The following is a 16,478-nucleotide window of genomic DNA, read 5'->3' as shown; positions in this document are numbered from 1 at the left end:
ATATTATACTGTACATATATCTGTCATCTATCTGTCTGGGCTGCTGATTGGACTTTAAATGAGACGTGGACATGACACTGTCTGATCCATACTATCAAGTCAAGTCAAGAGTTTTATTTGTCACGGCATACAAGTATACAATGAAATGTGGGGGGTCTTGCCCGCAACGATTGTGCATAATACAATAGTAATATATAATAATATAATAAGAATCCAATAGAATGACATTGTGCAATAATACAAGTAATCAAAGTAGGGCATATCGGTATATGTACATGAGTTATTTATAGAGCATGGTAGGACATGCTAGGTCAGCTACGGATGAGGCACTGGGTCTTTATGTACACTGCTATACAATGCTATATTATACAATCTCAAGTTATACTATTCTTAAAGTGACCTTTCCTTTTGTAAAGTGACCATAAGTGTGAGCGTGTGCAGCATGAGTGTGTGTGTGCTCATGTTAAAGTGGCTGCTAGTGTGTGTGTGTGTTGTGTGTGTGCTTGTGTGTGGAGAGTTCAGTGTTCAAGGCTCTGATGGCCTGGGGGAAGAAGCTGAGCCGAAGTCTCTGTCCTAGTTGCTGGTGTTCGCAGGCGTTTGCCTGACCAAAGCAGCTTGAACAGGCTGTTGTTGGGGTGGTGAGGGTCTTTCATTATTCTGCAGGCTCTGGATTTGCACCTCTTGTTGTATAGGACCTGCAGGGGTGGTAGTGCAATACCTGTGGTACGCTCTCTGTAGGGCCTTCTTGTCCTGTGCCGTGCTGTTTCCATACCAGGCAGTGATGTTTCCAGTCAAGATGCTCTCTACAGCTCCGGAGTAGAAGGACTGGAGTATCTTCCCAGATACTCTGAACTTCCTTAACTGTCTCTGGTGGTAGAGCCTTTTTTACGACTGAGTCTATGTGTGTTGTCCATGTCAGATCCTCTGATATGTGGACCCCCAGGTACTTGAAGCTGCTCACCCTGTCCACGGTAGCCCCGTTTATCCTCAGTGGTGTGTTCATATCCTCACGCTTAGACTACTGTAACTCCCTGTACCTGGGGCTAAATAAATCCACCATAGCCCGTCTACAACTCCCCCAAAACGCTTCCGCTAGACTGCTCACAGGTACCCGCAAGAGAGCTCACATCACCCCTGTACATGCCTCCCTCCACTGGCTCCCGGTGCGCTTTAGAATAGACTTCAAGGTCCTTTTATTGGTTTATAAAGCCCTAAATGGTAAGGCCCCTACTTACCTAGCAGACCTCCTCACCCCCTATACCAACGCCAGGGCCCTCAGATCGGCTGATAAGGGTCTCCTAACCACCCGTACGTCTAACTTCAAGTCTAGGGGGGGACGTGCTTTTGCGGTCGCAGCCCCTGACCTCTGGAACAGCATCCCCATGTCCATTAAATCTGCCCCCTCCATCGAGTCTTTTAAATCAAAACTCAAAACCCACCTATATCGCCTGGACTTCCCTGACTCACTTTGACTCTTGCCGTACTTGTTGACGTGTTGTTCTGTTTTTCCTTTGTCTATCCGTTGATTTAATTTTTCAGTTTATTTTATACTTTTCTTTGTACTTAGCTTAGCTATGTGAAGCACTTTGGTTGACAAGCGTCATGTTTAAACGTGCTATATAAATAAATTTGATTGATTGATTGTGTGTGTCCCCTGCTGTCTCCTCCTAAAATCCACGATCAGCTCCTTGGTTTTACCAATGTTCAGGAGCAGGCTGTTGTCCTGGCACCAGCGTTCCAGTACCTCAACCTCCTCCCGGTAGGCCTTCTCGTCGTTGTCCGAGATCAGCCCCACCACCACTGTGTCGTCCGCAAACTTCACTATGGAGTTGGAGCTGAACTTGGCCACACAGTCATGTGTGTATAGTGAGTACAGCAGGGGGCTCAGAACACAGCCCTGGGGGGACCCGATGCTCAGGGTGATGGTGTTGGAGGTCTGGCCCCCCACCCTGACCGCCTGGGGCCTTTCACTCAGAAAGTCCAGTATCCAGGCGCTCAGAGCGGAGCTCAGACCCAGCTCGATCAGCTTGTCCACCAGTCTGGTGGGGACTATGGTGTTGAACGCTGAGCTGTAGTCAATGAACAACAGTCTCACATAGCCCCCCTTCTGGCGGTCTAGGTGAGAGAGGGTGCTGTGCAGTACTTGGGAGACCGCATAATCAGTGGACCTGTTTGGCCTGTATGCAAATTGCATAGGGTCCATATCACTGGGGAGGGAGGCACAAATGTGATCCTTGACCAGCCTCTCAAAACATTTCATGGCCACAGAGGTGAGTGCCACCGGTCTGTAGTCATTGAGACCTGTTGGGGAGGATTTCTTTGGTACCGGGATAATGGTAGACATCTTGAAGCAGGCAGGGACCACTGACTCCGCCAGGGATAGATTAAATATGGTGGTGAACACAGTAGCCTAGTGACAATGCCCCCAAAATGTTGAGATACCCCTACCGGAGGTAGAACAAAACACAAGCATGTTTTTCCTCATCTCTAAGGTCTCCCATATATGAAATGGATTCTTGTATAAAAATATTTTACTGCAAAACTTGTTAAATTGATAGATATTGTTATACACCCCCAAAGGAAAAAATAATCAAAATATAGCCTGGCCGTATGGGAGTTGATACATATAAACTCATGTAGATTAATAATACAAGCTCCAAGAGCTTTCAAATTTGACATGCTGCCAGTCAGACAGTTGCTTAACATAATAGAATAACCTGGATGGGAATATCTTTATGCATGTAGGAAATATATACCTATGTACACATACTTAAAATAAGCGGAAATTAAAAAAATGAATATCTATGCAGAATGTTCTCATTTACTTTGTAGTAGCTCTGCCATGACTTGTCATAGAAACACAGATGAGGGCTTTTCCGGAAAGGTGTGGTTGTGCTGAATCCAGCAATACCACATGTGTAAATATAGCATGCATGGTCAGGGAGTTACATCAGTAAATGTATGAAGTGTCCTAAATGAAAGAAAATTAAACATTGACATAATGAAGTCTTCAGTCCAAAGCCCATTATCAGTGGTGAGAAGCATGTTGACAAATTCAATGTTACTGCAAAGTAAAGTCACTTGAAATAATGTTCTAATTCAGCACAACCACACCTTTCCGAAAAAGCCCTCATATGTGTTTCTATGATAATCCATGGCAGAGCTACTACAAAGTAAATGAGAACATTCTGCATAGATATTAATTTTTTACATTTCCGCTTATTTTTAATTTTTTTTATTGATCTTTTCCCCCCTCCATTTTCCTCCGATTTTCTCCCATCCCAATGTTAGTCGTTATGCCAATTCCCAATCCCCTTCCTGGTCGCTGCGCACTTACCCCCCACAGTCGGTCTGGGAGAGTGGAGGCTATCACGTGCTTCCTCCGACACACGTCCAGCCAATCAACCGCTTCTTTTCACCTGGCAGCGCGGATTCTCATTGAGAGGGCGTAGCGTGTGGAAGGATCACACTATCCGACTCAAGCCGGCTCTGAATGGGGTGTAGCAATGATCCAGCGTATTACCACCCCTGGTGGAGCAGGCGATGTGCTGAAAAAAGGATGGCATCACTTTCTTCAGATTCGCCTGGTTGAAATCGCCGGCTATGATCATTGCTGCGTCCGGATGTTTAATCTGATGGATGTTGAGATGTCCCTGTAGCTCCGCCAGGGCCCTGGCAGTGTTCGCTTGGGGAGGGATGTACACCGCCGTCATGATGATCGCGGTGAACTCTCGGGGAAGATGAAACGGTCGACATTGAATGGCCAGATGTTCCAGGTCCGGGGAGCATGAACTGGAGAGTATCTTTATCGCCTTTGGGCTTACACAGCCGTTGTTGGTAAGGAGACAGACACCCCCGCCGATGCTCTTACCGGAGGCTTCTGTACGGTCCGCTCGGAAGACGGTGAAGGAGTCCGAGGGAGAGACGCTGTGATCCGGAGTCGCTGGTTTCAACCATGTCTCCGTGAAGCACATGATGTTACAGTCCCTCACCTCCCGCTGGAATCGGACCCTCGCCCGTAAATCATCCATCCTGCCCTCCAGCGAACGTGCATTTGCCAGAAAGATGGATGGTATCGCCGGACGGTAAGCAGATCTTTTTAGCCTTAATCTGATTCCGCTTCTCCTACCCCTGTGTTTCTTCCTGCCGCCGCTTTTGTCTTTGTCTCTGTCCCGTCTGATCTCCGATGGCCAATCGTGGCATAAAGTGTCTCTAAACTCCTCTTTAAGTCCGGAGTTTAGGTCTATAAGTGACTGGCGGTCGTATGACGTCCTCGCCAGTGTGGTTTCCATAAAAAAAGTAGTAAAAAGTAAGCACAATCGTTGCGGAGCAAAACCAACGGCGACTAACCTGAGCCGCGCCATTGTTGCTGTATGTATGTATGTATGTATGTATGTATGTATGTATGTATGTATGTATGTATGTATGTATGTATGTATGTATGTATGTATGTATGTATGTATGTATGTATGTATGTATGTATGTATCAGTGGCGAATTCTCAGGGCCTTCAAGGTATTCAGAGAAGGCCCTGTGAGCCTCAGAAGAAAGAAAATATGAATTTTAAAAATTACTTTTTTAATTTTAATTTTTAAATTTTTTTTAATCAAATGTATTAAAATAGTTTGTGTCGCTAATCTGTTAAAACCGCACTGTTTCACTCGCCATAGTTGTTTTCGACCCATTCACTGCGCATTAGAGCGTTTTTGTACAGGAGAAAATAACAGCCAATCGGAGATTTCTTTTCACAAGTCTCTGGGCAGACTTTCCTCCATCGGGTATTCTAGCTCGACCTGCCCAATAAACCTTAACAGGAGCCCAGGTGTGGAGTGACAGTTTGATCAGCCAATCACATTTGGAGCTGTAGTCAATGGGCGTAGTCTTTTAGATGCCAAAGTATTCTAGAGTCTGGCTGCGTCGGCCAATCAGAGCGCAAAACGGCAAACGCGAGTGAGTGAACTATCAAGCAAGACAACACGAGACAAACTGAAACATGGCAGCAGCAAATGATACCGTCGATGTTGTTGCGGATTTATTAACAGTTCCCTTTTCAAGAAGAACATTCAATGAAAAGATGGACATTGTCAAAAAAGGCCGCCCAACCCCAGAAGGACTGGAAATCAGCCAGGCATCAAAGGCCGGTTACGAGCGACATTTCCAGGCTAGCAATTGGGAACGGTACCCCTGGATGACTGGCTCGGTTTCACAGAAGAAGCTTTTCTGCTGGGAATGTTTGTTGTTTGGGACCGACAAGGGTGCGTGGAACTTTAGAGGCTTCGATAACCTTACCTGTTTAACAAAGTCTGCACAAAAGCATGAAGGCTCGGCAAGTCACCTTAAGGCAACAATTAGTCTGAAAACATTTGGAGACGCAAGGATTGATTTACAGCTGGATGAACAGAGACGGAGAGAAACAACGATGCACAACGAAAAGGTCAAAAAAAATCGGGATATTTTAAAACGGCTCATACACTGCATGGTTTTCCTAGGGAAACAGGAGATGGCTTTCAGGGGCCATGATGAGAGTGGAACATCTTTGAACCGGGGGAATTACCTGGAGCTTTTGTCATTTTTAGCAGAATATGATCCAGCTTTGCACTACCATCTGACCACTTCCAAGGTATTTATTGGAACCTCAAGTCAAATACAGAACGATTTGATAAGTGCTGTTGCTGATGTGATGAATGACGAAATTAAAGAAGAAATAAGGAACGCGTCATGTGTAGCTCTAATGCTGGATGAAACGTCCGATGTGAGCAATGCTGCACAGCTGTCGATTGTTCTTCGTTATGTAACAGACGGTGGCGTAAAAGAGAGGTTCATTAAATATGTGGATGTGTCGGGGGGCAAAACAGCAGAAGAGGTTGCAACCCTGGCTCTTAATTTCTTGGAGGAATATGCATGCACAGATAAACTTGTAGCGCAGTGTTACGATGGTGCACCTGTTATGGCCTCGGGACTAAACGGTGTCCAAGCCAAAGTGAAGGAAAGGGTCCCCGATGCGCTTTTCATACACTGTTATGCACATGTCCTTAATTTAGTTTTATCTCAAGGTGTAAAAAAAATTCAAGAATGCAAAATCTTCCTCTCACACCTGTCTTCCATGGCCGCGTTCTTTACTAAATCGCCCAAACGTACGCAAGTGCTTGACCAGATGTGTCAAAGGCGACTGCCACGAGTTGCACCAACTAGGTGGAATTTCACATCAAGATTGGTTTGCACTGTATTTGAACAGAAAGATGCTCTTAAGGACATGTTCCAGTACATAGTTGACCACCATGAGGAATTTGACGATACTGCTACAGGCGGTGCTGATGCTCATATATCATACTTGAGCACCTTTGAATTTAGCTTTTTAATTTCAACATTTTACGAAATGTTTTCCCATGCTGATGTTCTTTTTGACATTTTGCAGAGCAAGTCATTTGACATGCAGTTTTGTTTGGCTCGGCGGGTGGACGAGTTTTGCATTCGCATTGAGGAGCAGAGGCCACGTTTTGAGCAACTCTATGACGAGACAGTGAACACCACCGGTGTGCCACCTGGGCGCAGAGCGTGCGGAGATCCACGTACATACTACAAGAAGGTGCATGATGGCATTATTGACAATATTCTAAATCAAATGACAACTCATTTTAAAGATCACGAAAAGCTTTCATTCCTTTCCCTTCTGGATCCCACGCAGTTCACCATCTACAAGAAAACGTTCCCTGAAACTGCTTTCACAAGCCTGACTGACAGCTACGGGCCGCGTTTTGACTTGCCACGGCTGAAAACCGAACTCGGTGTCATGTATTCTATGGCAGATTTTCAGGGAAAGGACCCATCTGACCTTCTTCTATTTCTTCAACAAAAAAAACTCAGTGAAAGCATGAAGCAGCTATATAAACTGACGTGTTTAGTTGTAACTATCCCTGTCACCACCTCAACCGTGGAAAGGACATTTTCTGCCCTCAAGCGCATTAAAACATATGCGAGGAATACAACCGGACAAGCCCGACTCTCTGCATTATCCTCCATGTCAATTGAAAAAGAAATGCTCCTGGATCTGAAAAGGACTGATCAGCTGTATGACCGGGTCATTGAAAAGTTCACCCAAACGGACAGGAGGATGGATTTCGTCTTCAGGTGAACCACGTCAAAATGGTGAGTGAAACAAATTAATTTATATTGATTATATTGATCTGCCGCTGCGCATTTTATTTCCACACAAATATATGTCTGTCTTGAAATATTGGCTGGGCTGCTGTGCGTTTCATTTGGTAATTCTTGACTTGATCTTTCTTTGCATACCGTAACTTCCCTCTAAGCACAATTTGAATTGTATTAAAATAGTTACATTTGTTTCGTTGTTGAGTCACCATGCATGTCTAATAATGACAACTCGCTGGGAGGCGGAGATCGGCATTGGTTTCAGCGATCACGCAACGTTGAACCACGCGATAATGTTGCCGTCTCTCTCTGCTTTCTCAATTCTTCGCTTGATATAATTAATACAAATGTCCAATATAACGGAATTCGTTAGCTCATACAAATGTGATTATAACAGACTGCTGTTTAGTGTCGGGCCGACTGCCCACAGAACGGTCTATTTTATTTCAAGTCAGCAGCAGCAGCACGGAGTATCGAGGGACTTATTTTATTTGGAATATAATATTAATAATATATAATATTATGAAGGCCCGGTTAACTCCGGTACGCTTCGCCACTGGTATGTGTGTGTGTGTGTGTGTGTGTGTGTGTGTGTGTGTGTGTGTGTGTGTGTGTGTGTGTGTGTGTGTGTGTGTGTGTGTGTGTGTGTGTGTGTGTGTGTGTGTGTGTGTGTGTGTGTGTGTGTGTGTGTGTGTGTGTGTGTGTGTGTGTGTGTGTGTGTGTGTGTGTGTGTGTGTGTACTATCCTTCGGATGAGACGCTAAACCTACAAACACTATACACACACACACACACACACACACACACACACACACACACACACTTTAATTAAACACACATTAGGAGGATGTCACAGTACAGATGAAGTTTGATTGATTGATTGATTGAAAAGTTTATTAACAGATTGCAGAATGGGTACAGTACATCTCAATACATACAATTGTTAAGGGGATGCAGACCAGAGAAAGACTTTCGTCTTGTTTCCACCAGGGTCCCCCATTTTCAATTCATCATAACATATATGACATACATGACATACAGATAGACAGTACTGCTACATCTATACATTTATGACATATCAGATTTGCAAATACAGTACTGTTTGTGATACAAAAGTGTCCAGAAAAGGAGTGTATATACATTTGGCGTAGAAACTGTACATTGGAGGAGGTTGGTGGGGTGGGGTTGGGTGGGTTGGGTGAGGGCTGTACATTGGAGGTGGGGGGGGGGGGGGGGGTTGGGTAGGGGACATACACACATTTTACACTGTACATTGGAATGTTGACAAAGCCTTACTTGGTCATTTACTGTACAACTAGGTTAGGACATTTGTAGGGGCCAGTTTCGAATTGCAGTCTCACGTAGGTGTTTTTTGAGAGTGTTTTTGAAGGTGGGTAGTGATTCACATTCCTTTACAGCTTTAGGCAGGGCGTTCCACATTGATGTGGCATAATTGCGAAACGTGTTTAGTCCCTTGTTTGAGCCGAATCTGGGTTTTACATGATTTGTGGAGCTCCCTCTGGTGTTGTGATCGTGGTATTCACTGACCTTTGGGAAGTATTTTGACATGTACATGGGTACCTTGGTCGCGTAGTGTATCTTGTAGACCAGGCCCATTGCAAGTTGCTGTACTCTGTCGTCTACTCTAAGCCATCCTAGGTTGTCAAAGTGGGCAGGGGTGAGGTGGGTTCTAGGAGTCAGGTCAAGTAGTAGTCTGACTAGCTTGTTTTGAGATGTTTGTAATTTGTTTTTTAGTGCCTTTGAGGTGCTTTGGTACCATGAGGTGCAAGCATAGTCGTAGTACCCTTGAATGAGTGCTCCTGCTAGAGTCTTCAGGGTATTCTTGTTTACCAGAGAGGAGATCCGGTACAAGAATCGCGTTCGTTGGTTGACTTTTTTTATTACATTGGATGCCATTTTGTCACAGGAAAGATTAGCCTCTAGGATGGAACCCAGGTAGGTAATTTCATCTTTCCTTGTGATAATATTGTCACCCACTGTAACCGAGAAGCCGTCGGTCTTGCTGAGTTTGTTATTTGAACCGAAGAGAATGGACTCTGTTTTGCCCATGTGTAATGATAGTTTGTTGTCGGCGAGCCATATGCAGATTTTGCCTAGTTCCGAGCTGAGGGCTTTTTCAACCTGTAACTTGTTCTTGTCAGAGACCAGCAGGGCTGAGTCGTCCGCAAACAGGAACAAGTTGCAGTCACAAGCTGACGACATGTCATTTGCATAAATTAGGAATAGTAGCGGAATAGTAGCGGTCCTAGTATGCCTTGAACAACTAAATCTATGTACCAACCGTGTTGGTTTTATTTAAACATTGTGTGGCTAATTAAAATAACATCAGGACCAGGATCTTCCTGTAAGAATGTCTGTAACAATCAAAACAGTTTCTCCATCTTTATTTACATTATTTATTTTACGGGGAGTTAGAAGAAGCATCTCACTCTCTTTCCCAGCAACGTCCTGCTTCACGCAGTCCTGCTTCACACTCACACAGTCCTGCTTCACACTCACACAGTCCTGCTTCACACTCACACAATCCTGCACATTCATTCAAACCATTATTTATTCTCCAAAAGGACATTTGAGGTCACCCTCATTTTATTTATTTTTTTTATTGGTCTTTTTCCCCCTCCATTTTCCTCCGATTTTCTCCCATCCCAATGTTAGTCGTATTAGCCAATTCCCAGTCCCTTCCTGGTCGCTGCGCACTTACCCCCCACAGTCAGATCATCTGGGAGAGTGGAGGCTACCACGTGCTTCCTCCGACACACGTCCAGCCAATCACCGCTTCTTTTCACCTGGCAGCGCGGATTCTCATCGAGAGGGCGTAGCGTGTGGGAGGACCACACTATCCCCCTCAAGTCCTATCCGCGCTTAGCAGGCGCCCCGACCGAACTGTAGGAGTCGCTGTTTACAACGACCCGGACCCACCCCGCCAGCTTCTCCCACCCTCTAATACAGCCAATCGTATTAGTGCAGACGGCCAGCCAAGCTGGTGACAACCCCGGAGCTGTGAGCCGGATTCGAACAGGCGAATCCAGCTCACAGCTCCGGGGTTGGTGACGAACGCAATCTCCGCTCGGCCACCTAACCGCTTGGTCACCCTCATTTTCAATGTCGTCGAGACTTGCAGACATTTGAATGCATTTGCTTTTTATAATATAAACCTAGTACAATCAGTCTTACACTGTTGACCACTAGGAGCTGCACAGTACAACCAGTCTGACACGTTTGACCACTAGGAGCTGCCCAGTACAACCAGTATGACACTGTTGACCACTAGGAGCTGCCCAGTACAACCACAGTCTGACACTGTGTTGACCACTAGGGGCTGTCCAGTAAAACCAAACTTTTTTGCACTTAACAGTACTTTTTCTTTTACATATCCCATGTAATGACTCTTGTGTCAATGTAAATTCAAAACATATCATATCATATATCATATATAATATATCATATCATACCAATTGTTACAAAGGGTCAGATTAAACCGAATATATATATTTATTTATGGATATATATTGAATAGTATTTGTATGTCGTTTGATATCCCTTGTATATTCTTTGTACATATATACGGAATATCCCTTTAGCCTACTATAGCCCATAATATTTCGTTCTCCTATTGGATGGCGTGCCACCAGGCGCCAGTGACTTACCCCTAGAGCCGACTTGAAAGCTACCGACACGACTTGTCTCAACATGCCCGCTTCTGCCCAGGGCTACGAGACAGTGAGCAGGCTGGCACTTGATTATTCCCCGTACATATAAATATGGCGTAGGTGAATACTGAGTTAGTTCGCCCCTTTTCAGTTCGAGTTGAAGTTCAGTCTTGTTCAGTTACCCAAGTGACGTCTCACCCACTATGCAACGTGCGGCAGAGTAGGGCTCGTATTGCCCCAAATAGAGTCGTGTTTATCCTAATACGTTTGTTCAACGTATCGTTCGCTATTTACTAGTAAGCCTTCATTACGAGTCAAAGACCACGTGAAGTGAGTAATTGTGCGTCTACATAGAGCACTTATAGCCGCGTGCAAATAGGATAGTAGTAACGTCAAGTTCAACTGTGAACTACCGTGGACCACGGAGGATTTACACCGGTGATTGCAGAGCCCTTTCCGGCAGGATTATTATTCTTCATTGCTTTGACCAAGCTGCTGGAGCAGAGAACCGTCTACCCCGCTGCTGTGTGGGATCTACAGTGAGGACATCACTCGAGCCCGTCTCAAGGAGAGACTCCACGGCTTCACCTGTGCGGCACGCACACTGGGAGTACAGCTGCTTTTCCCCGCTGAGCCAGGGAGCAATATACCGTCTCCAGGTGCCTATTGAAGCTCCCTGTGGAACCATTGACTTGCATAGAGCATTGCCTCCCCCTGCTGGCTTACAACCGGTAGTAACTCCCCTACCATTATTCCCTAGATAATTCCTAATATTCAGTATTGACTTGCCTACGCACATTCTTTGCCTTATAAGCGCATTCAATATAAAGTATATTTGTATCCTTTGATGTAATAAATATTCTAAACGAGTACTTGTGTGGAAACCGTTTCATTGTGGAGGAGTTCTCATCTGATATACTTGTGTACGGTATGGCCAGTAATGTACATAAGACGGTAGTGGTTTAATGATACCATACTTGATTAATACAGTCAGGGAATTGTACGCCTCAGTTACAATTGGTCCTTCGAGCCGGAGAATAATTAGCGTAATATTAATATAATATTAATATTGACATGGCCGATGACGAACACTCCACAAACGGTTCTCCTAAGCTAGATCGCCCGCAGCGCAGACGGCAGCCACCTCCCTATCTAGAGGCATACGCTGTCAGTCCAATACCTAGCTTTAAAGGGAACTTAAATACGGATAAAATAACTAAAGCGGATAGTAAAATTATGTCCGACCCTATCAACCAGGCTACCCCGCCAACAGAGGCCCTAGTGGGTTCTAATGTAACTGACCAAACTCACGGTGGGGACCAGGAGGGAACTGACACGACTTTATCCCCAGACAACGCCGACGAGGTAGTCCCCGGAGCGCTCCAGGATAAAGAAAGCCCTCCCGGGATGGAACCCGACCCACCACAAGAAGAGACGCGCACCCAGGAGATGGATCTCCTCGGTACGCAACAGGAGAACGGGTCTCCAACAAGTACTGCCGGGAGCCGATCGCCCCGAACGGCGTCTTCCCCCAGCGCGGCGGACAAGATGCTGGCGCAAGCACTCATCGCCACCCTGGCAGCCTCCACCGAACGCGATCGACTTCAAGCGCAACAGACGCGTGAGCGCGAACATTTTGCAGGCGAGCGAGAGCGCTTCCAGGCGCAACAAAGGAGTGAAGACGACCGCATAAGACTGGAGACCAGACGCCTCCAGACAGAAGAGAACATTGAGAGAAGCCGCGCCGATGCACAGCACGCCGCCGCCAATGCACAGCACGCCGCCGCCAATGCACAGCGCGACGTCGCAAATGCCCAGCGCGACGGCGCCCACGCACAGCGCGACGCCGCCCAGGCCAGCGCCAATGCGCAGCGCGACGTCGCCAATGCCCAGCGCGAAGCAGCGCGCGACGCAGCCCATGCCCAGCGCGAGGCAGAGCGCGACCGGCTGCAGGCGGAGCTGATGGACAAACTGGTTGCCATGGCGACACCCCCTCACTCCGCACGGAGCTCTCAGAGATCGTCAAGACATGGATCTAGGACACATTCCCCTACCCGACGAAGCGACCCGGGACCCCGCCAACAGGAGGATCCTGTCCACGTCTCCGAACCCCCTCCCCGGCCGGTCCATACGAGACCCAGCAACCGGGAAGAACCGGACCACGCCGAGAGACTGAACAGAAGACTCCAGGTCCTAGCAGAGGGAGAGGAGGAGGAAGAGGAGGAATGTCAAGCCGACCAGCAGCAACGTACTCTGGCCCAGGAGGCCCAGTACAGCCCCGACCAGCAGCAACGTACTCTGGACCAGGAGGTCCAGTACAGCCCAGAAGTTAGCCCCGAGGCCCTGCGCTACAAACCCCCGACTCCACTCACGGGTGAGTTTGACGCACCGTCAGCCCAGAGGAACAGCACCTGGGTACCCGACCTTCGGTACCCACCAAGTACCAGCCCAAGACGACACGCAAGAGGAGACTCGCCTAGGAGGCCTCTTCCCCAACGCTCACCGATGTGCCAGTCATCCATGGCATCGTACCTTGGCACACCGACGTTTCCAGACTTCACCCATGAGAACCGAGCACAGTACACGGAGCTACGGATGTGCTTAGAGACAATGATGGTTGATGTAGCTGATGAACGCCACAAGTATGCTACCCTATTGAAGCACCTCAAGGTGCCCCGAGCGCACAATATAGCGCTGGCCTATGCCAACTCTACTACCCCATACACAGCGGCTCTAGCAGCACTCGACCAACGTTATGGACGCGTATGGGACTATGTGATACAGGAGATAAGAGACATTGACCGTCTCCCCCCAGCCAGAGACAACAGAGCGCTAGATGACCTGTCTATCAAGGTACAGTCCCTGGTAGGGATGCTGGGGTCCCAAAAGGAAAAGGGTATCTACGAACTGTACGCTAACTCCAACGTAGAGAGGATATTAGAGAAGCTCCCTCCCGCCCGACAAGAGCGCTTCAGGCGGCAGAGAGACTACCGCGACCCCAACGGTCCAGAGGCATCCCTCCTAGACCTATCTGAGTTCCTCGCCAGGGAGGTCAGTAGCCTACGACTCGACACGTTCGTATGGAGTGGACCAAGCCCAAGACTCGGACCTCGGGGACAAACGGATAACCGCCGGTTGGTGACCGTTATGCACCAAGCCGAATCAGTACCGCAGCCCAAGAACCACAACACCCCCTCGACGAAAGAGGACCAGTGGAAGATTGAGTGCCAGTACTGTGAGGGAGAACATCGGCTGTACCAATGCGACACCTTCGGGAAACTGACCACGGACGAGGTGAGTCAGTGGACCAAGGACCACCGCCGCTGCTTCCGCTGCGCGCGCAGCCACCTAGCAGCTGAGTGCCGCTTGAAGAAGAAGTGCAGCAGGTGCGGTGGCACCCACTTGGAGGTCCTGCATGACATCAACAGGCGTCAGCCAGGACAACAGAGTGGGCCTGTCGCGGTGATGTACCATGCCGAGGCGGTGGCACCAGTACCGAAGAGCGATGGCGGACACTGGCTGGCACAGTGCGCCGAATATAAGACACTGAACCCCGTCCAAGTGGACCAGTGGCGTGAGGCGGCCCAGGCGGGCGCCGCTTACCACGCAGGGGCGGCCCAGGCGGGCGCCGCTTACCGCGCAGCACGGTGCGGAGCCCACCAGAAGGTCCAAGACAACCAACCAACAGGAGTGCTCCACATTGACCAGCATAGCGGGACCCCCCGTGTGCTCCTCAAAGTGGTCAGAGTGCTCCTGAGCTACGAGGACAAGGTCCTGGACACTTACGCCGTCCTGGACGATGGGTCTGAAAAGACTCTCCTCCTCGCTTCCGCAGCAGCCCAGTTGGGCCTGCGGGGTGTCAAAGATACCATGACCATACGCACCATCAGAAGGGACCAGAAGACCATCAAGGGTGAAAAGGTCTCCTTCAAGATAGCAGCGGTGGACCAGCCCGAGAAGCAGTATAGTATAACTAACGTCTTCACTAGCCACGACATAGGCCTGTCTCAGTACACCTACCCCATCCCACAGCTGATGGCTAAGTATGTGCACCTACGTCAACTACCTATACCGCTTATCGACGGCGCCACACCGACCCTGCTCATCGGCTCCGACCACGCGGACCTCATTCTCCCAATTGAGGCGGCCCACGTCGGACCCAAAGGATGCCCAGTCGCGGTTCAGACCCGACTGGGATGGACGCTCCAGGGCCCCCTCTACGGACTTGACTTGTCAACCCACGTCTACACGCTGCCTACACACAGAGGCGAGCGACACCGGCCTCTCCCCCGTACAGCAGAGGCTATTGACATTAAGCGAGAGGCCCGTGAGAGAACCGTGGGCACCAGAGGGAGTTCGGAACTCCACCCCCCTCAGCTGCGCTCCAGACGTGGCTGACCGCGAACCCAGCACCCCAAGCGACTCCTTGACGGGGCGGCCGGGACCGGCCCCTCCTCAGATGGGGTACAGAGCAAACAAGAGAAACAGACGGAGGAGGAGAAAGCACAGCCAAGCACAGATCAAAGCAGTCTCAGGCCCGCTCCCTCCTAAGCCCCCCTTCATCCCGTCCAGTCGTCATGACCATAGACCAGTCACTACCCCGAGCTGCGTAGCCGGCCGGCCTCGTAAGCAAAGTGACCACTGGTGCCGACGGAAAGGTCAGAGTGGCAGAAGTGCTCGGCCAAGGGCGGACCTACAACCGACCCGTGGCGAGGCTGATAGAGTCGCCAAGGCTCCCCGACTCGCTTAATGACGACCATGACCCATGACTTTGTGAACTGACCGACCCCTCACAACGGACATTGAGTAGTGGACAGTGCGGTTAATCTGTCTCTGCTTAGCTAATTAGGTGGGACTAATTAGGGGGCGGCTGTTACAAAGGGTCAGATTAAACCGAATATATATATTTATTTATGGATATATATTGAATAGTATTTGTATGTCGTTTGATATCCCTTGTATATTTTTTGTACATATATACGGAATATCCCTTTAGCCTACTATAGCCCATAATATTTCGTTCTCCTATTGGATGGCGTGCCACCAGGCGCCAGTGACTTACCCCTAGAGCCGACTTGAAAGCTACCGACACGACTTGTCTCAACATGCCCGCTTCTGCCCAGGGCTACGAGACAGTGAGCAGGCTGGCACTTGATTATTCCCTGTACATATAAATATGGCGTAGGTGAATACTGAGTTAGTTCGCCCCTTTTCAGTTCGAGTTGAAGTTCAGTCTTGTTCAGTTACCCAAGTGACGTCTCACCCACTATGCAACGTGCGGCAGAGTAGGGCTCGTATTGCCCCAAATAGTCGTGTTTATCCTAATACGTTTGTTCAACGTATCGTTCGCTATTTACTAGTAAGCCTTCATTACGAGTCAAAGACCACGTGAAGTGAGTAATTGTGCGTCTACATAGAGCACTTATAGCCGCGTGCAAATAGGATAGTAGTAACGTCAAGTTCAACTGTGAACTACCGTGGACCACGGAGGATTTACACCGGTGATTGCAGAGCCCTTTCCGGCAGGATTATTATTCTTCATTGCTTTGACCAAGCTGCTGGAGCAGAGAACCGTCTACCCCGCTGCTGTGTGGGATCTACAGTGAGGACATCACTCGAGCCCGTCTCAAGGAGAGACTCCACGGCTTCACCTGTGC

This window comes from Notolepis coatsorum, assembly GCF_963971535.1.
Source record: "Notolepis coatsorum genome assembly, chromosome: 4".
NCBI lineage: Eukaryota > Metazoa > Chordata > Actinopteri > Aulopiformes > Paralepididae > Notolepis > Notolepis coatsorum.
Note: the sequence above shows the minus strand (reverse complement) of the source record.